We start from the raw sequence: 19,530 nt of genomic DNA, 5'->3' as shown, positions 1-19,530 counted from the left end.
TCCCCAACTCAGTATCACCCCCCGATACACAGCCCAGCAGCCCTCCCCCTCCACACCCAGCTGCCAGCTTTGATGCCGCTCCACGCCCCCCACCCGCCCAACTGATGGCCACGTGCAAATTAGCTGCAAATCAGCTCCTGCACATGTGGTGCCAAAGGCCACTGCAGGGCTATGCCCCACCAGGAGCCACCTAGCCTGAAGCAACAGCGCGCCCTAATTTGGGGGTGCCGGGACTGGGAGTTGCGGAGACCTAGTCCCAGCCAGGCCGGTTCGGGGGCTGCAAAAACTGAAAAAAATAAAATGAATTCGGTTCCGTTCCAAGCCAAACCAAAGCTTTGTTGAGTTTTCTCGCCAAATGAAACAAATTCGCTTGGAAGGAAATTTTTGGTCAACCCCAAACAAAGTTCATCTGGACTTTTGTTCATTTTGGGGTGTTTTCCCATCTTGGTTTTGTTTTTTAAAAATCAGCTAAATTGCTCAAAGGAACCAGAGTCAAAACCCTGAGGGCCAGCAGGGCCCCAGCGCTCTTCCACCCACCCAGCCACCCACAAGAATAATCAAGGCCTCTGGGCAGAAAGCAGGGCTGGGGCATGCAGCCTGCACACTATCCTCATGCCTGCTGAGGCAACCGTGGGCCAGGATCCTGCACGCCTGGACTGGGGCCTCACGACCCGCTGACCACTACCCGAGGAGCTGGCGAACCGGGATCGGGGCCCTGCGACCAGCCTGGGCGCTGACTGAGGAGCTCATGCCCCGCGATCGGGGCCCTGCGACCTGCCCAGGCACCAGCTGAGGAGCTCATGCTCCGGGATCGGGGCCCTGCAACCTGCCCGGGCACCAGCTGAGGAGCTCGTGCTCCGGGATCGGGGCCCTGCAACCTGCCCGGGCACCAGCTGAGGAGCTCGTGCCCCGGGATTGGGGCCCTGCAACCTGCCCGGGCACCAGCTGAGGAGCTCATGCCCCGGGATCGGGATCCTGCGACTCACCTGGACGCCAACCAAGGAACTCACGTGAGGGATTGGGGCCCTGTGACCTGCCTGGGCATCAACCGAGGAGCTCACACCCAGGAATCAGGGCCCTGCGACCCGCCCTGGCACCAGCTGAAGGGCTCACTTCCAGGGATCGGGGCCCTGTAATGCATCTGGGCACCAGCCAAGGAGCTCACGCCCGGGGATCGGGGCCCTGCATCCTGCACTGCCCCAGCGCCAGCTGAGGAGCTTGTGTGCCAGGACTGGGGAGGAGGCCTGCGACTCGTTCCAGCACTTGGCTGAGGGCCATCGGTGAGCCAGCTGGGAGGCTGGGTGGGGTCCCAAGCAGCACAGCTGCTGGGATTATTTTTAACCCCCAGGGAGCAAGGCAATCCTTGCAGCTGATTGGGGCGGTGGGGAGGAAGTAGAGCCAATTGCTATGGAAAGATGGAGCCCCCAGCTCTGGGATCCTCCCATACACAGTACAGGGGCAGGGTGCCAGGGCCCCCAGCTCTGGGATCTCCATACACAGCGCAGGGGCAGGGTGCCAGGGCATGTCTGGGCCACCGGCTCTGGGATCCCCCAACACACAGGACAGACAGGGCCAGTCCCAGCCCAACCCTGGTCCACTAGGGGGGTGACGGGCTACCTATGACACTCCTACAACATCCGCTTCAAGCCCCTTCCTCCCTGCCAGCCTCTACACCCCAAGATATGCCTTGAGGCCACCGTGTGGGTCGGTCAACAGAGACCTGGGCCCCCTACCCCAGACAAATCTGGACCCAACCCCAGCTCCATGGTCCAGCAACAGCAGCTCCTCTCCCCATCTGACCCGCAGCCCAAAAAAGCCATAGGAATATAGAAGCAGCCAGAGTTGATCAGCCCCAAGACCCATCTACTACTCCTGGGGAAATTCTGCGCCACTGTTCATGTGCAGAATTCATGACCCCCTGCAGATTTCTTTGCTTCCCCGCAGAAAAATGACTTTCTGACAGGGAAGTAAAGGGAAGCCCCAAGAGCAGCATGCGACCCTCCCCAGCTGTATGTTTTGGGTGCCCAAGGCAGCTGGCAGAGGTAAATCACTGTGGGGCAGGACTGGGGAAGACCCAGCTGGTAGCTCCTACCCTGTGCCAGGCTCAGCTCCTAGTTCCGGCTGGGCTTGGGAGGACGAGACTTCCTCTTCCCCTGCACAACATCCGGGGCCAGGTCAGACCCACCCCCAGATTTCTCTCCAGGCTGCAGGAAGCTCTGCAAACTCCTCACCCGTCGCTCCTTAGCTGCAGGGGGAGGGATCACTGTACGGGGAACTGCTCCCACATCTTCCCAATCCCCATGCACCCAGACCCCCTCATACTCAGTCCCTCCCGCCGAGCCTCACCACACACACCTCCACGGCCAGAATACCACCGCCGAGTGCCACTCCCCATTCACCTGGACCACCCCAAAGAGCCACCCACACCTGGATCCCCACTCTACCGAGCCCCAGCCAGCTGCACCTGGATCCTCACCTCACTGAGCCCTACTCCCCCAGCATCTGGACCCCCAACACCCAAGCCCCCCCGCCAAGCTTTGTCACACGCGGACCCTGCCCTGCTCGGCCCCAACCACCTTCACCTCCTGCAGAGTTCCATTACCATTGCACCCAGAACCCCCCAACAAGCCCCTGTGCATCCAGACCGCCTCCCACACCCAGACTGCCCCACACAGAACTCTCTCAACCCACACCTGAATCCCCCCCACACTTGGATCCTGCTGGGCTGAGCATGCCTGCCCACACCTGGTGCACCTGGCAAGGAGGAACATGGCTCTGGGGTGTTTCTGGGGCAGGCTCAGTCCTTGTGCTGTGTCAGGCTTGGGTGCAGCCTCACTGCTGAGCCATGTCCTGGGGAGTAGCTACAGAGTGATCTCCTACCTCTGTGCAGGCAGTGGTCTGTACTCCCAGTGCCATGCTGGAGCCTCCACAGTTATTTGACAAATAAAATTTGCAGAATTTTAAAATACTGTGCGCAGAATTTTTATGTTTTTGGTGCAGAATGCCCTTAGGAGTAACCTACCCTGGTATCCCATCTTTGATAGCACCAGATTGTTCAGAGGAAGGTGGAAGACGCCCTGCAGCAGCAGATGGGGATAACCTGTGCCCATAATAGCTCTCACCCTAGTCTCAGAGAGCTTGGCTGAAGCTACAAAGCAGCTGATTTCAGATCCCTGCCCCACTTTGGTACCACTGTGTTCTCCAGCCATTCCCATTAGCCCTAGAAATGCCCATTCCCTCTTTGTATCTTGCTGAGCTCTTGGACTTATCATAAGAACATAAGAGCAGCCATACTGAGTCATACCAAAGGTCCATTTAGCCCAGTACCCTGTCTTTCAACAGTGGCCAATGCCAGGTGCCCCAGAGGGAATGAACAGAACAGGTAATCATCAAGTGATCTATCCCCTGGCGTCCAATCCCAGGTTCTGGCAAACAGAGGCTTGGGTCACCATCCCTGCCCATTCTGGCTAATAGCCATTAATGGACCTATCCTCCAGGAACTTACCTAGTTCTTTTTTTAACTCAATTATAGTTTTGGCCTTCACAACATCCCCACTCCTGGCAACAAGTTCCACAGGTTGACTGTGTGTTGTGTGAACAAATACTTCCTTCTGTTTGTTTTAGTGTTGCAATTGTTAAAATGCTGCCTATTAATTTCGTCGGGTAACCCTGGGTTCTTGTGTTATGAGAACGAGTAAATAACACTTCCTTATTTACTTTCTCCACACCAGTCATGCTTTGTAGAGCTCAATCAGATCCCCCCTTAGTTGTCCCTTTATCACCATCCAGTGGCAGGCAATTCCACAGGCCAATCAAGCAGCTGATCACAAAGTCTTTCCTCAGATGGGTTTTCGGTTTCCCCATCTTTCAATTTCATCACACGCCCCCTAGTCCTTGAGCTGCGAGGCTGGGAGAACAGACACTCCCGATACCCCTTCTCAATTCCACCGATCACTTTACAGATCTCTACAGTAACAATCCCCATCTCTCTCCAGTTTTTCCAGGCTCTAGATCGTTCTCATCCCCTTTCTCTAACACCTCCCCGTCCCCAGTTCTGCAGTATCCTTTCAGAGCTGGGGTGCCCAGTAATGCACACACTATTTCCAGCGGAGGCTGCACCACTGCTCTACAAAGAGGGGGCAGAGATGTAAATCTCCCTCATTAAACTTTCCCCAGCTCAGCCCTTACGTGCCCAGACGTGACGGGGGCTTTTCTAGCTGTGGTTGTGCACTGGGCAGAACTCTCCTCCAAGCTGCTCACAATGAGTGCTCGCGGGTCATTTCCACACCTGTCCGGTGTCCAAGCAGTTTCTGTTTTTCCCTTTTGGACACATCACTTTGCATTCAGCAAACTTGAATTCTGTCTGCCACCGAGCTACCCCTTCACCCAGCTCAGTCAGCTCCCTCTGGAGCTCCTCGCACCCCTTCCTGGCCCTGTCTCAGCCCCATAACTGAGTCATCCGGCCATTTCGTCACTTGGGTGCTCACCCCCACATCCAGATCGTTCAGAGAGAAGTTCACGACACGGGACTAGTGTGCAACCTCAAGGCACCCGCTGGCCACCTTTTCACAGAGCACTCACTCTCCCATCCCTTCCACACAAATCCTGGCCCCCATGTACATCACGCAAGGATGAGGCAGGCACCAGCGATCCCCCACCGCCCAGTGCCGGAGCCCACCTGTGGATGGCTGCCTGTGGCAGCGGGAAGATGGCAGGTAACACGCGGGCTCCCTCCTGCCCCAGTCTGTCTGCAGTGCCAGTAGCATGGCGGGAGGCGGCGGCACCTCAATGCTGGAGGGTATCACCATGGGGAAAAGTGTCCAGTTGCCCCTGGCGTGGGCAGCTGCTCCCGGCACAGAGTCTGCGAAGGTGGGGGAGCGAATGGAGGGTGCTAGCCCCGGCTCCCTGTCCCTCCCGGGGAAGCTGTCCTTGCAGTGCGCAGGCAAGACAGGAGGTCGGGGAAGGACGGCGGGGAAGGGGGGCTGGGATCAAGGCAGCTGTTTGAACAAAATGGCAAAGAGGAAACTGACAAGATGAACAGCTGAGCGACAGTCCCAAAGTAAGCTGGACAGGAGTGTGACCAATTGAGCAACCCGGCCTGCCCTGCACGGGTAGGGCTGTGCTGCCACTCAACAGGAGCCCGCCTGCTAGTCCCCCACCGCCAACGCACTGCCTACAGTTCCAGCTATCTCTCGGAAGGAAATCCAGCTGTATGAGGCATTCTGCTTCCCACCAAACGTGAGCCCCTTGCAAAGACACACCGACCCCAAGCAGAGTCTGCTCACACCAACTGAGACCCCAACAGGTCCCTTCAGAGGAGTTGCAGCCAAAAGGGACCACAATGATCCATCCTGCTCAATCTTCTCTATAACACAGGCCAAGGAACCTTCCGCAGGGATCCCTGCATTTGGCTTACAGCTTCTGGCCAAGCTAGAGTGGAAAAGCCCCTTTCTTGTGGTGTTCACTCTGGACCCTAACAATGACAGAGAATCCAGCAACATTGCTAACTATTTCTGAGAGACTCAGTGGAAGCAGCCACTTAACAAGCACTCGCTGGGTTGCAGAGAGGCTGCCTATGGAGCTAAGACACACTGCAGGAATAAAGTAGGGGTGGGGAAGAGTCCTGAAAGATCCGAACAAAGGAATCAAGTGTAGAAGACTTTGCCTAACCAGCAGGTCCTGACCAGGCTTGGTCCTAGCTCCACCAGAATCCATTTGCTGAGCAGCCAGCCCCATCTGCACCTGCTACCAGCCAAGATTGGTCTCCTCACACCACAATGCCACCAGCACACTCCAGAGAGCTGTGCAGCATGGGCCGGGGTGGGGCCGTGTGCAGAGAAAGAAAGGGTAGGTGGAAAGGCTCAGGGAGGCACGGTCCTGTCCTGAGCAGGTTCGTTACCCTGAGACGGAGGCGGCCCCCAGGTCACCTTCGATTAGACCTGGGGGAGGAATGGCACATGGGCACACTGCAAAGGTGCAAGGAACATGGGAAACCCAAGCATCCCCCATGCGGCAGCCACAGCATCCCCCTTGACAGGGCTTCTCTACATGCCTCCCAACCAAGCTCTAGTCCCAGGGCCCTGAATAGCTGCCTGATTGGGATAGAATCGTCACCATGCTTCCCTGGGCAGCACGGGGTGAACAAACCTCACGCTGGCCAGGGAAGGGCTAGCAAGCGGTTTTACCGCTATACTGGTAGCAGGAGTCAGGCGTGGAGAGAGGGGGTGAAAGGAGAGAGCCCAGCTCAGGTGGGAGCTGGCTGGGAAAGGAGTACAGCTCTCTGTGGGAGGCTTAGCTGGGGCTGGGAACGGCTGGGTGACGCTGCTGCAGACAGTGCCTCGCCTGAAGGGGGTGACAGCCACAACAAACCCTTTTGTCTGGGTCCCAGCAGTGGCCACCTTGCACTAAGTCATCAGAGCTCAGCTGCTCATCTCTCGCTGACTTTATGACAGGTGCTGTTGGCTAGATCAGTTTCCTGGGAACATCCTAATGACCCAGCCACAGGCCCATTTGCCCCAGGGAATGACACCCAATCACTCCCGCTGGGAGACAGCAGAGGGTCCTGATCAGACTAACCCACAGCCACAGCATCCCAAGGAACTGGAGTCTACAGCAGGGACACATCTACAATGAGCACACAAGGCGCCTGGCTCTGGGGCACAGCCCCTCGGTGCACGGACACCAGGCCAGCCCTCTGAGTCCTGGCCTCCTCCACGCATGGGCCCCACTGGCAGGGCTGCTTTGGGTGCAACCTGAAATCTCCAGGAGGCATTGCTGGGAAGTGCCAGCCCCAGGAGGAGCATCACCCTGGCAGGTGCAAAGTAGCTTAGGAGAGGAACTCAGAGCATGGGGAAGCACACACAGTGCTGGCTGCCTGCAACCCAGATGGGAAGTATCTTGTTCTGTACAGCACCTAGCGCAAAGGGGTCCTAGGCACTACGGTAACGCAGACAACAACCAACAACATACAGCACCTAGTGCAAAGAGGTCCTACGTGCTATGGTGACGCAGACAATAAATAACATACAGCACTGAGCACCGTGGGGTCCCAGGATGGGAGTTCCCTTACCAGGTCGGGGGGGGGGGGGGGGTTAGTGCTAACGAGCCAATTAAATTAAGGTGGAAGTGGGCTATTCTCAACAGTTGACAAGAAGGGGCAGAAATCACTTTTGTATCACATATCTATTCAAGTGACACCATCATAGGACCTAACCACATCAGCCACACCAACAGGGGCTCATTGACCTGCACATCTACCGATGTGATATATGCCATCATGTGCCAGCAATGCCCCTCTGCCATGTACATTGGCCAAACCGGATAGTCTCTATGCAAAAGAATAAATGGACACAAATCTGACATCAGGAATTAAAACATTCAAAAAACAGTAGGAGAACACTTCAGTCTCCCTGGACACTCAATAACAGACTTAAAAGTGGCAATTCTTCACCAAAAAAACTTCAAAAACAGACTCCAACAAGAAACCGCAGAACTGGAATTAATTTGCAAACTGGACACCACCAAATTAGGCCTGAATAAAGACTGGGAGTGGATGGATCACGACAAAAACTAATTTCCCCCTGCTGATACTCACACCTTCTTGTCAACTGTTTGAAATGGGCCACCTTGTTTACATTGGCCTCATTAGCACTACAAGAGATTCCCACCCCTTCTTGTCAACTGTTGAGACTAGCCCACTTCCACCTTAATTGAACTGGCTCATTAGCACTGACCCCTCCCACTTGGTAAGGCAACTCCCATCCTTTCATATGCTGTGTATTTATACCTCCCTACTGTATGTTCCACTCCATGCATCTGATGAAGTGGGTTTTAGCCCACGAAAGCTTATGGCCAAAGAAATTTGTTAGTCTCTCAGGTGCCACGAGGACTCCTCGTTGTTTTTGCTCTTAAGGACTGTTACAAAGAGGACAGAGATGGATTGGTCTCCATGTCCACTAAAGGTAGGACAAGCCAGAATGGACTTAATCTGCAGCAAGGGAGATTGAGGTTAGATATTAGGAAAAACTTTCTAACTCTCAGGGGAGTTCAGCTCTGGAACAGGCTTCCAAGGGAGGCTGCAGGATCCCCATCACTGGAGGTTTTAAAAGACAGGTTGGATAAACCCCATCAGGGATGAGTTTACTTGGTCCTGACACAGCACAGGGGACTGGATTTGATGACCTCTCCAGGTCCCTTCCAGCCCCACATTTCTATGATTCTGTGGCAGGGAATCAGACAAGTGAGGTAAGGTAACTGTTCTGTAAAAGCGAGGGATTATCATCTGCTGTAGAACTTTACTCTCCAGAGAGACTAAGACTGGGAAGCATAAGCCCAAAAGGGAAAAGATTCATGAGACCAGGGACTGGCTCTAGTCCACAGAGGTCTCTCAGCCATGTGTACCTCCAGGGAACACAGGCTAGACACACCATCAGCCTTCTCCTTCGCCAATGGAGCACCCTGCGCTAAAGCTGGTCACCCCGTAAATGTGCTCGGTAGTGGCTTCACGAGAGGTTCTAGGGTCTATAAACTATCCCCACAGATGGGGAAACCGAGGCACAGAGACCCAACTTGCCCAAGGCCATCCAGCAGCAGAGTGGGGACTAGAACCCAAGTCTCCCAGTCCAGGACTCTATCCACCAGGCTGTGTAGCCTCGCCCACTCCCTGTGGCACTGTCCCCCTCTAGTGATGACTGGGCCGCATCTAGAGGTGGATGAGCTTGCTAGCGGCCATGAGCTAACAGAGTTGGGTCTGTTAGCTCAGTCAGTAGAGAGTGCTTTGAGATCCAGTGGTCCAAGGTGCAGGTCCGTTGCCAACGCCCTGCCCGTGGGCATGGCGGTACAAGCTTGAGAGTCAGGTTTGGGATGAGGGGAAGATGAAATAGCATTTTAACTCAGCCAGAGCTTCCCAGGAGTGTACACAGAGCGTGCAGCTGTTCTAAGGCTCACGTGAGCTGTGCTGATTTAGTGACTCGTGAATCTGATTTGCCTTCTGAAACCTATTCTCAAAAGGCCTCCACCCAATTCAGACAGCCCTGGCTTTAACCAATCTCCAAGTCCGACTTCGCAAGTTAACCAAAGTGAAAAGTGCCTTTTTCCCAAGCCAACAAAGCAAGGCAGAAGCACTTCGAGTCTGCTAAATAATTCACAGCATCACCCAACAGTATATGATAGCAAGGCGAGCTAAAACAGCATAGCTGAGAGCTGCAGTCTGTAAGTATATTGGAAAAATCCATGCTGACCTCGTTATTAAAGCACATCTGCAGGACCTTGCTTAAGGAAAATGAGATTGGTACTTTGTCAGATACAGACGTATACAACCCTATCTAAACTTGTGGCATAAAAGGAATGCTAGAACACAAGGATTAGGTAATTCAAGCTGACAGGAACGTAGTGGAGCTGAGTTAAAAGCAAAAGGAGCAAACTTTAATCTGCCTGACTCGATAAATTTATTGTACAAGCGTAAGATTCGTTTCACCCAGCTCTCTCGGGGGAAAGTTCCCAAGTTTTATAAAACTGAACTCACAATCAATGCAACACAGAAGGCAAGCAGGACCAGACGACTCTCTCTATCGTGCTATCCTGCTACCGCAGTACCTGAGCACCTCACCATTTCCACTGGATTCATCCTCACAGCCTGGGAAGAAGGGCAGTGTTACCCCATTTTACAGACAGGTTACGTGACTTGCCCCCAGGAATTCAGTGGCAGAAGCAGGGAATGTAGCCCCACTCTCCCAAGTTCTAGGCAAGAGCCTTAGCCACTGGCCCATCCTTCCTCGCAGGCTGGCGCGCTCTGTTGTCTGTGGCAAGCACGAAATAGCTTCCCTGCAGCTGGCTGTATTTAGTGAAGTTTTGAACGGCAATGTGAATCGCACCTCACACCTTGTCTACACACAAGAAGTTGCACCGTTTTAACTATCCTGATCTAGCTAAAGCAGTACAATCTCCCTGTATTTAAATTGCCAGCTCCCTGATGCAAGGACTATCTTTTTGTCCGGTGTTTGTCCAGAGCCTAGCACAATGGGGTCCTGGCTCCTAGGCACTCTGGCAATACAAGTAATAAATAATAATAGTAGTGTGGATGCAATTATACTGGTGTACAAAGGTGCCATGTATCACTACAACTATTCACGGAATCATAGAAATGTGGGGCTGGAAGGAACCCTGAGAGGTCAAAGTCCAGCCCCCTGTACTGTGGTAGGACCAAATAAATCTAGACCATCCCCGACAGGCGTTAGTCCAACCTGTTCTTAAAAACCTCCAATGATGGGGCTTCCACAACCTCCCTTGGAAGCCGATTCCAGAGCTTAACTCCCCTGAGAGTTAGGAATTTTTTCCAAATACCTAACCTAAATCTCCCTTAATGCAGATTGAGCCCATTACTGCTTGTCCTGCCTTCAGTGGACACTCAGAACAACTGACCCCTATCCTCTTTATAAACAGCCCTTCACATGTTTGAAGACTGTTATCAGGTCCCCACTCAGTCTTCTCTTCTCAAGACAAAACATGCCCAGTTATTTTAATCTTTCCTCAGAGGTCAGGTTTCCTAAACTGCTCATTTTTGTTGCTCTCCTGTGGACTGTTTCCAATTTTTCCACATCTGTCCTACAGCCAAAATTGGCACAGTACTCCAGCTGAGGCCTCATCAGTGCCAAGTAGAGTAGGACAATTACCTTCCACATCTCACGTACGACACTTCTGTCAAAATACCCCAGAACCAACGATAGTAGCCTTTTTTCACAATGGCATCGCGTTGCTGACCTATATTCAATCTGTGATCCACTATAACCTCCAGATCCTTTCCTGCAGTATTACCACCTCCCAAGGTATTCCCCATTTTGTAGTTGTGCATTTGATTTTTAATTCCTAAGTGGCGTATGCTGCACTTGTCTTTATTGAATATCATCTTGTTGATTTCAGATCAATTCTCCAATTTGTCCAGGTCCATTCATGCAGGGAAAGGGGAAATACCTACCCCACTATAAGGCATATTTATACCAACATATCCGCATCCATGCTAGGGGCCGTACTCATCTAATGATACCAGTTGCAAATAACTCTCCCCACACACAGACACACACAAAATAGTTCAATTAGTACAAAAACTGTGCCTATACCAGGCACATCGCTCCTTTGAAAATCCCAGCCTTGGGGGAGATGGGTGTAGCCAAAAGTAACACCGTGAGCTCAAAGACTCCTGTAAAACTTGGCTTGCTTTGCAGACCTCAGCAAGATCTAAACATCAAGCCATGGGCAAAAATTACAGCCTCAGTATGGGGGAAGTTACATGCAGCCATGGTTGTATTCGCTGAACTGCATAACACTGAGCACTCAAGGAAACTGGAGACAGACCCGCCCAAACCTGGCTTGATTTGTGGGTCCAACAGCTTTAAAGTTTAAAGTCAGCACAGGCTGACAGACAATTATTTTCTACTGCCCATTCACAGGAGTCAATCTTCTGTACCAATCTTCTGATGGGTGGAGAAGCATGTGCTGCTCTTAAGGCAGCAGTCACAGAGCAAGGTCTGCACCTCTAATGGAGTCATTTTTCAATGCTTATTTATCTGAATGCAAAGAGGGTGTTTTACAAACAACATCAAAACTCTGCAAGGGAGTTTGATTAAAGAGCAAACCACAGAAGCCACCAGCCTGGATCAGACCCAGGGGACCTGTCAAGTTCGGTATCTTGTCAGACCTTAGGGGGTCCATCTAACCTGGTATCCTGTCTCCAGAAAGTGATCCGCACCAGATGCTTCAGAGGAAATGGCATGAAACACCCCACTGCTGGCAGGAATGGGATAACCTGACTCCGGAAGCTCCCTCCTCAGTTAGAGGTCTGAGTTGGAGGATTATATCCCTCTCCCAGAACTCTTGGATCGTTTTAGGGGGTCACAGTATTGATTATAACAGCTCTGGCTATTCTTGTTAGTCACAATAATGACTAATTCCTTTCTATCTAGATAGCTAGCTCATAGCTAGCTCTTTCCGTCCATAGACCTCAACGCACTTCACAAACCAGTATTGTTATCCCCTTTTCACAGAGAAGTTGGCACTGCCCAACTTCCCTCAAGTGCCCCCATCACTCACATGTCACACCGGAGGGGGTGGGGTGCAATCCAGCTCCCACCACCACATGATCCATTCTGGGGATTCCCAGCCATTCCCAAATGTTCACAACCAGGGCAGCGCCTTGCTATTGCACCCGAGGCACCTGCCACCTCCAAGTCTGAGCGCCCGGCGCTGCAGGGCACTCAGGAGCGCAGAACTCAGCCACTCAGTCACTTAGAGGCACAAGGAGGGAAGTATCTTATATGCTTATATTCCCTCTCATCACCACTGTATCTGTGCACTTCACAATCTTTAACGTATTTATCTCACAACATACACGTGCTAGGACAGCACTATCACCCCCTTTGTCCATGGGGGGAAACTGAAGGACAGAGAGGCTAAGGCTATGTCTACACAGCAAAGACAAACCCACAGCCAGCCCTGCGCCAGCTCACTCAGGCTCACGGGGCTTGGGCTGCGCAGCTGTTTCACTGGTTTGTAGATTTCTGAGCTCGGGCTGGAGCAGGAGGGTCCCAGAGCCACGGAGAAAAATGATACACAGGGAGAAGAGAGAAGGCCAGGCAACACTCCCAGGCTGCTGATGCTTGTAACAGAGTATATCAGAGACTTTAAGGGACTATCACGAATATCTAGTCTGACCTCCTGCTCATTGCAGGTCGCAGAACCTCGCCCACCCACTCCTGTAACAGACTCATAACCTCGCATGAGTTACTGAAGTCCTCAAATCGCGATTTAAAGACTCAATTATCTGTCCTGCCTTAGTCACAGACCAGGCTCCCACCACGCCAGGTGCTGCATACACCATACAGGGTTACAGTCTGAGTATTTATGCCAGCCTCTAGATAGTAGTTATCCAATACATTAGCTCCCATCACTACCAAAACCATAGTCTCTGGCTGCAGGATGGGAGCAGCCTGCCTCTGCTGCTGCTCAGACTTTTGCCAACATAAGCAGAATGAAACGGACCCAAATCTTGTCAGTTTCACAGCTGACCAACCATCTCTGTGATTCTGGCTCCTTTGGTTCTGTGGCAGCCTGGCAGAGCTATAAGCAGCAGCAGAGGCACCCGGGCATGGCTGCCTGCCTGCAGATGCAGGAAGACAGCATTGCATTGTCAGCTTCACCACTGGAAGGTTTAACTTCCCAATCACAAGGGCTAGAAACTATTTTCCTGAAAGCTTAGAATCTGCACGAATCAGTGGCTTTTCCCTGGATTAGAAAGTACCTGAAACTGGGGGATAATTGTAATAGGACAAATCGCATCCCCACAGGATATAAAAAGTCCCTCTCACACGGCGGGGATTTCATGAGTTTGAATACCCCCTGTGCAGCAACGAGGGGGAAATGACGCATGGTCAGGGGTCCACTGGAAAGGTGGAAATGTAATGTCACCATTTGCAATCCTCTGACGAGCTGTGACCCAGGACAGGAGGGGAAAAGGACAGTTTTACTGTGTGTCTCTTGCAAGGCACTTCAACCCACCCTGGCAAGGCACAGCACCTGGATCTCCTGGCAAAGGGCCACGTCTGCACTTTGCTTCTAGGCCAGAGGCTGCGAAGTAAAACGTGGCCATTGGCAGGGCAGGATGGGCACTTAGGAGCATGATGAAGCCCCGCTGCCCAAAGAGCAGATCCCCGCTCTGGGCCCCTGAAGCCCAAGCTTGAGGGACACCTGCCACTCGCTGGAACCAGGCGGCTGCAACCCGGATGCCCTGACAGCAGATCTAGGGAACGCCTGCCTCTGAGTTGCCTCCGTGCAACAGTCCTCTGCCATGGCAACAGGCTCCCCATTGGCCAGCCGGAATCCCCGGGAGCCAATGGGGAAGCAGCCCGTGTTGCTAGGCTCTCTGGGATGCAGCGGGGACGATTATGCCCAAACAAAGCGTGAAACAGGAGCAGGACAGAGAGGCTCCAAAAATACCCGCCTGGGAAGAGCCAGATCTCCTTCCAGGAACACAGGGCTATAAATAACCCGCTCCCCACTCAGCCGGCTGCCCCAGAGACAGCGGGGCCCGGGCCGTTGGCACTGCGCCATGGAGGGATCAAGGCAGTGCCCGCTCCTCCGGGAGTGCAGCGCCACCCAGGCACAAGCAGGGAAGAGCAGTGGGGGCGAGGCACAGGATGACAGCACCACCTCTCCCTCCCACATGCCACCATGAAGCAGTTCACACAGGGCAGCCCTGGAGCCTGGAGTTGGCACTGCCCAACTTCCCTCAAGTGCCCCCATCACTCATATGTCACACCGGAGGGGGTGGGGTGCAATCCAGCTCCCACCACCACATGATCCATTCTGGGGATCCCCAGCCATTCCCAGATGTTCACAACCAGGGCAGCGCCTTGCTATGGCACCCCAGGCGCCTGCCACCTCCAGGTCTGAGCGCCCGGCGCTGCAGGGCACTCAGGAGCGCAGAACTCAGCCACTCGCTCACTTTACAGGATATGGTCATTGTGCTGTCCCGGCTCCGTGGGCAGTTCTAGGCCCTAGTCTCTTCCCAGGAAAAAGGATCATGAAGCAAGAGTCTCTGGCACGGTCAGCCTCCTCTCCCGCCACCATGGCCACAAAGTCTCAGTGCCAGGGCATATCTAACTCACGCAGCAGGAAGCCTACAAGTTCCCAGTCAAGGCTGCACTTTAGAGAAAGCCCCAAGCTGCTGGAAGATTCAAAAATGTCCACTGGTGAGTGGGTATTATAGCTCCGTCTCTGCACTCAATCCACAGAGAAGCCAAGTCTGCGACAACCTAAGGAGCCCTGGCTCTAGCTCTGCTCTAGCTGCTCATGCTTCTAGTTCTGGAGGCCCCCAGTTCAAACCCCCAGGGTGGAGGCCTCCACACACACTGTAGGGGCAGGCAGGGCACCTTAACTCTGCCCCCATCTGAAACTGAGCACCACCAGAAACTTTTACCCTCCTCATAAATCAAAAGTAACTGAGTGAGGGAACAGCTCCAGGGGTCACCGTGGCTGACTCCTCCAAAGCACCTGCTCAGAGGGCTGGGGCCATCAGAAGAGAACATACTATTGCTATTAATTTTGCAGAAGGTGCTCAGATACCATGATGATGGGTTGCAGTATAAAACTAGAATGACAGGTGTGTCCAGGAGCAAAGATTTATGAGAGAAGGTTAGAGATACGCACCAGAGCGGTATAAAGAGTGGGTACGCCCCCCTTCACCTTTCACACAACCAATCTGGTTAAAAGGCAACTGCTTTAAAATCATGTAGTGACTCTTTAAGTAGTTTGTGAGCCTTCTAGCGGTGCTCACCGTGTTGCATGCCAGAAGCCAGCCAGAGCAGCAGTACATATGTTAGGTAGGCTTTGCAAGCGTGTGTGCGTTTAATAACCAGGGTTATTTGAGACCCAGCCGGGCCTGTGTGGATTCTTCATATTATTGCTGGAGTGGCAAAAGATACAGCAACCCAATTAAAGGAAAAGTTGTTTTTGTACACACAACGCTGTTCACCTGCAGAACTCACCGCCATAAGAGCGGGGCCAGGACTGAGAAAGGGATTAGGAATGGGGATGAATAATTAAAACATCAGCATTATATTACATGGGATTTTTTAAAAATGAGGGATATAAAATCTGCTGTTTTGGGACATAAACCTCCCTCCCTGGGGGTTAGGAGGCAGGATCCTTTCCTGGTTCAGCACTGCACTTATTATTGTGGTAGCCCTAGAAGGCCAAGTCACAGTCCAGGCCCCACTGTGTAGGCACTGTGTATTATTATTTATTAGGTGTATTATGGTAGTGCCTATGCCTACAAACCCCCAGCATGGACAAGGCTCCCACTGTGCTAGGTGCTGTACATTATTATTAGGTATATTACGGTAGTGCCTAGGAACCCCCAGCACAGACAAGGCTCCCACTGCGCTAGGTGCTGTATATTAGTATTTATTAGGTGTATTACGGCAGTGCTTGGGAGCCCCCAGTCATGGGTCAGGACCTCACTGCGCTGCGTGCGGCACATTATTTATTAGATGGTACTGTAATACACCTAAGAGCCCTACTAACAGACTAGGACACCACTGGGCCAGGAGCTGTATGTTATTGTTTTGTTAGGTGTATTACGGTAGGGTTTAAGTGTATTATGGTAGGGTCTAACTGCCCCAGTCATGAACCAGATCTTCCTTGTGCTAGGTGCTGTAGAGACAGATTCCGCGGAGAGTCCCTGCCCCAAACTGCTTCCAATCAGTTCCTGGGTACCCATCCATCACACAGGCTCATTTCATTTGGAAGCATTACCCCCTCCGTGATGGACAGACATGGTTCTCCCAGGGCAGCCCATGTGGGCAGAGTTAAAATGCTTTGGGTGGCCCCAGCATGCATCTGCCATCTGGGATGGGTTCAGACACCCACCATCACCTCCTCCTGGCCCAGCTAACGGCACTGGCACTCTCAGGGACGGGCTCCACTCCAACCAGAGCAGGATGGGGCCATGGCTCAGGGCACTACCAAACACCACAGTATGGGTTGTCCATGTGGCTAATCTACAGCACTTTGAAGGGGTCTCTCTCTATCTTATGTACTTACATGGCTCGCACCACAACAGAATCTGAGTGCCTCACACTCTTTAATGCCGCAGGAGGCCATTATCCACCTGATACAGATGGGGAAACTGAGGCACAACGCAGCTAAATGACTTGCCCAAAGCCACGCAGGGAGACTGGGGTGGAGCAGGGAACTGAACCTGGGTCTCCCAAGTCCTCAGCTAGTGCTCTAAGAACTGGGATGGCTGTCCTCTCAGAGCTGGCGACTCTAGGAACTCCCCAGTCATTAAGCCAGGAGAGCCCCTGACTGCCACTTCCCCCACTGAGGCAGAAAGATCCCCTTCCAACTAAGCCTTAACACGAACAAACAGACAGCCACTGTTGTTCCAGGAGTCCCTTCCTTCTACTACAAGGGAAACACGGAAAGGGAGACAGTGGCAAGCCCACTCTGGGAACCGGTAGGAGAGATGGGGACAGACCCTCTGGGTGGGAGGGGGAGGAGAGGAAATGGCAGAGGACAGGCACACGGAGTGGGGCAGGGGGGAGAGAGAAACTCATGGCTGGCCCATGAGGAGGGGAGGGAAATTAACACTCAAGCTTACATCAAGGCCACAAGTTCTGGAGTAGCTAAGACCTGATCAGTTCACCAGAATAATGGCAAACCCAGCAGACCCTGGGGAAGGGAGACACCCTGAGGCCAGAGACCAGCCGCGAGACGAAGGCCCTCCAGCGGTGCCAGAACTCCAGACCCACACGGCTGCCCTCCCACAGGCAGCACCCCAGAGTCAAGGAGCCCAGACAGATCAGAATGAACCAAACACAGTCTTTTGCTCTCCCCACTCCCCTGGGAGCAACACTCTCCAAACTCTGCTAGGAAACAAACCGGAATGACTGCACTCATATGTGCATGTAAAGATGCCCTGCAAAAAGCACGAATGGCCGCGGCCTCTTCCAGCATCTGTGCAGCCGGAACGGGGCCCACCACCCCCACAACCATATTTCTGTTTGACTCTGGGAAATGGGTCTTCACCACTCATTTCTACTGGGAGACTCTATGGACAACCGGAGAACTGGCTGGTGTGTGACTGCACAGACAATCAAGCCTGGTCTACATTAGAGTTAGGTTGACAGAAGGCAGCTTATGTCGAACTAACTCTGTTAAGCATCTACACTAAAATGTAGCTCCCACCAACGTAACTCGCCCACTACACCGATTCATCTCCACCTCCGCGAGAGGAGTAGCGCTTAGGTCAATTTAGTTAGATAGAGGTGGCATTGCTTACATCTAATGTTGCTGCCTTTCAGAAACCATCCAGCAATGCCCCACACTAGCAGTTAAATCGATGCAAGTGCATCTAGTGAGGACACACACCGCCAACACAAGACGCATAGTGTCGACACGTAAAACCAATTCAATTACTGCAGTGGCTGTACATGGACATAACTTAGGTCGACTTAATTTTGTAGCGTAGACTTGCCCTCAGTAAGGGAAACCGAGGGCAGGACTACACTTAAAATGCTGCATCTACGCCCCTCCGTACAGATCCCTCCATCACACCGGCCCTATCCAAACCGGATCCCCTCCATCCCACACCTGCACCGGCCCTTCCCAGACCCCCTCATCCTAGATCCATACCACACAGTCCTTGTTCAAACTCGGATTCACCCCATCCCAGATCTGCAGCACTCCAATGCAAATATCCCCACAAAGCATCAGGCGCAACCGCCCCTGCACAGATGCAGATACCCCTGTAGAGTGCAGACCTCACCCCAGACACACACACCCCAGTTGCAAAAACTCCACCCAGACCAAGATCACCCCATCACCTCTCAAAGCTTGGGGAGAGAGTGAAAGTGGGGCAGGTAGGGCTAGGGGGTGATACCTGGTATGGTGTAGGGCCACGGCAGTAAAGTGTTGTTAGGATTAGATAGGGAAGTGAGGTGAAAGGGATTCCAGGTTCCCAGAAGTGGGAAGGGGGCCAGGTTCCTTGGAGTGGAACAGGAATGGGCTGCACAGTTTTGGGGTGGGGGGGGGGGGGCATGGATTGGGACAAGGCCCTAAGCAGCATGTAGGAGCAGATTTCTCAGGGGTGCCACAGAAGATCAAGAGAGCCACCCAAGCAGAAGGGGAGGGAAACATAATGATGGTACCTAAGGGGGGAAAAATTGAGGGTCCACAGATAGCATCAGGATAGAGTTTTCAAGTGGTACCAGTGTAGAGGAAGGAGGGGGCAGTTTCCAGGCAGTACCAGAAGAGAAAGGAGTTTCCATGTGCTTTTGTGGGGTGACAAATGTAAGAGGGTTCCCAGGGTCCAGACATCAGGGATACCCATGTGGGATCAAGGTTCTCATGGGGCATGTGCAGGGAAATATGGGGGTGGGGGGGGCAGGGCACTGCAATGGGTAGAGATCCCAGGTGGCTCCCGGGTGTGGGCAAGACAGTTCCAGGCAGGTGCCTGGGGGTGCAATTCCCGTAGGGGATTTTTCAGTTGACATTCAGTGAGAACAATGCTTTGTGGGAGGAGGAGGGGCTGGAGTTCCCGGGTGAAGTACAGGGTGTTCCCAGAGGTCATGGGGGGTTGCCAAGTGGCCGATTCAGGAGCAGCTACAGCAGGCAGAGGGTTATGGAGAAGGAGAAGTTACTTTCTGGGCAGTGAGTTCGAGGGCAGGTCCTGCTTTGAGCAGGGGATTGGACTAGATGACCTCCTGAGGTCCCTTCCAACCCTGATATTCTATGATTCTAGTGGGGCAACAGAGTGTCGCTTCCTGGGTGATGGGATCCAGGGCCGGTTACAAATACAGGGGACCAGGGGCTCTGAGGCAAGACGCAAGGGCTCACTTTCTTTATGGTGGGTTCCAGGGCAGGTAGAGCAGGTCAGGGATGGATCAGTTTCAGAGGAAGGTTAGATCTTGGGGGGTCAGCTCCCAGGAGGAAGATCCAGACCAGGTACAGAAGGGTAGTTTCAGGGCAGGCAAGGCT

At 53.0% G+C, this 19,530-nt stretch overlaps 1 protein-coding gene across 1 annotated transcript in view; it reads right to left on the bottom strand.

Annotated features, from left to right (window-relative positions):
* LOC102946201 (dual specificity tyrosine-phosphorylation-regulated kinase 1B) overlaps positions 1 to 19,530 on the bottom strand; it is a 30,598-nt gene that overhangs the window by 9,916 nt on the left and 1,152 nt on the right.

Source organism: Chelonia mydas, chromosome 24, assembly GCF_015237465.2.
Source record: "Chelonia mydas isolate rCheMyd1 chromosome 24, rCheMyd1.pri.v2, whole genome shotgun sequence".
Lineage (NCBI taxonomy): Eukaryota > Metazoa > Chordata > Testudines > Cheloniidae > Chelonia > Chelonia mydas.
This window is presented reverse-complemented; position numbering and strand designations above follow the sequence as displayed.